Here is a 2,713-nt window from a genome sequence, read left to right as displayed (position 1 = left end):
AGAGCCCACACTCATCAAATTAATTTCTGCTTATGTCATTGACATTTGTCACATTAGAGACATGGCAAGCTAATTACGCGAGGATTACGCGAGGAAATGTATACTAATGTGAAGTTTTGTTGTAATTTAGAACGTGGGATATGAGTATAGGTGTTATACACTAGTGGTGCTTAAGGTATGAACAGTTCTACATAAATACAATCAACTGTCACTTAATTTACATCCCATGACATAATAATCTATGGACAGTTACGGTTAGGCCCAGATTTTCTCAAAATTGTACATGGTTCTAAATGGTCCTGATGATCTATGTTGGGTTAAATTCCCTCCTTGCTTTGTGTGAAACATAAAGACAGATTGGAACCAAATCCTGGTGATATAACAAATAAACTACAACAGTGTTGCTGTATGTTTCACCCACAAAGGCAAGAGAGAACTTCTTTGAGGATGCTGCTCTCTTGTGGTAATACAAGATACCCAAAACAGAATATAATTAATCTTCAATGTGTTCCCCATTCCCACTCTACAATAACTAACTTATTACAACACTACACATAAGTCAATTTTGAAGACATACTATACTATAGAATATAGACTATAAGACACCGGGAAGTTTTAAGACCTTATCTCCAATACTTAAGAAAGTGACAAGTAACAAGTCTCTTTTAGAGACAATTAAAGCTTCCTATAAATAAATATCCATGTAAACTCAGCAAAAAAAAGAAACATCCCTTTTCCAGGACCCTGTATTTCAAAGATAATTAATAAAAATCCAAACAACTTCACAGATCTTCATGCTTGTTCAATCAACCATAAACAATTAATGAACATGCACCTGTGGAACGATCATTAAGAGACAAACAGCTTGCAGACGGTAGGCAATTAAGGTCACAGTTATGAAAACTTAGGACCCTAAAGAGGCCTTTCTACTGACTCTGAAAAACAGCAAAAGAAAGACGCCCAGGGTCCCTGCTCATCTGCGTGAACGTGCCTTAGGCATGCTGCAAGGAGGCATGAGGACTGCAGATGTGGCCAGGGCAATAAATTGCATTGTCCATACTGTGAGATGACTAAGACAGCGCTACATGGAGACAGGACGGACAGCTGATTGTTCTCGCAGTGGCTGAGCATGTGTAACAACACCTGCACAGGATTGGTACATCCGAACATCACACCTGCGGGACAGGTACAGGAAGGCAACATCAACTGCCCGAGTTACACCGGGAGCGCACAATCCCTCCATCTGTGCTCAGAATGTCCGCAATAGGCTGAGAGAGGTTGGCTGGTCCTCACCAGACATCACAAGCAACAACATCGTCCATAGGCACAAGCCCACTGTCGCTGGACCAGACAGGACTGGCAAAAAGTGCTCTTCACTGACGAGTCGCGGTTTCGTCATCGGACTGAGCTTGTTGTCATTGCAGGCAATCTCAACGCTGTGCGTTAAAGGGAAGACATCCTCCTCCCTCAAGTGGTACCCTTCCTGCAGGCTCATCCTGACATGAACCTCCAGCATGACAATGCCACCAGCCACACTGCTCGTTCTGTGTGTGATTTCCTGCAAGACAGGAATGTCATTGTTCTGCCATGGCCAGCAAAGAGGCCAGATCTCAATCCCATTGAGCACGTCTGGGACCTGTTGGATTGGAAGGTGAGGGCTAGGGCCATTCCCCCAGAAATGTCCGGGAACTTGCAGTAGCCTTGGTGGAAGAGGGGGGTAACATCTCACAGCAAGAACTGTAAAATCTGATGCAGTCCACGAGGAGGAGATGCACTTCAGTAATTATGCAGCTGGTGGCCACACCAGTTACTTTTTATTTTGACACCCCCCCCCCCATCCCCCTTTTGTTCAGGGACACATGAATCCATGTCTGTTAGTCACATGTCTGTGGAACTTGTTCAATTTATGTTTCAGTTGTTGAATCGTGTTATGTTCATACAAATATTTACACATGTTAAGTTTGCTGAAAATAAACACAGTTGACAGTGAGAGGACGTTTCTTTTTTTGCAGAGTTTAGTATATTTTACTACATGGACTTTGGTGTGCACTGCAATGTTTTAATTAATTTACACTGTGAGTACAAAACATTAAGAACCCCTTCCTAATATTGAGTTGCACACTCACTAACTTCCTTAAATCTTTCCCTTGACTGTTTTAATAATACTTTAAATAGCACTGCTAGTTTATTTTGGGTAAACTTTTTTGAACTCCAAGCACAGATCCGACACATGGAAATTAATTACTCAAGCAAACATTTTTTTAAAATTGTGATACGGCATCAGTGAGATTTAAACCTCTAATCTTTTGTTCTTCAGCAACGGAATTAGTCCACTGCGCCACTAGAACGGAGCACAGCATGTTTTTCACACATACAAAGCTGTTCATTTTAGTGTATTCAAACCGACCCCATTTCAAAGCACTCACTAAGATCAGGTGTGGCCAATTACTGGGCACGGCCCTCACACCTGAACACACTTAACAAGATAGAGGATAGAGTTTTGTTGACGCTGAGAATGGAATGTACAGTGCAGTCATAAAGTATTCACAACCCTTGACTTTTTCAAAATGTTGTGCCGGAATTTAAAATGGATTACATTTAGATTTTGTTTTGTCACTGGCACAATACGTCATAATGTCAAAGAGGAATGTAGTTTTCCTAACTAAGAAAAAATGAAAAGCTGTAATTTCTCGAGTCAATAAATATTCAACCA

The sequence above is a fragment of the Oncorhynchus nerka genome, linkage group LG20 (genome assembly GCF_034236695.1).
Source record: "Oncorhynchus nerka isolate Pitt River linkage group LG20, Oner_Uvic_2.0, whole genome shotgun sequence".
NCBI lineage: Eukaryota > Metazoa > Chordata > Actinopteri > Salmoniformes > Salmonidae > Oncorhynchus > Oncorhynchus nerka.
This window is presented reverse-complemented; position numbering follows the sequence as displayed.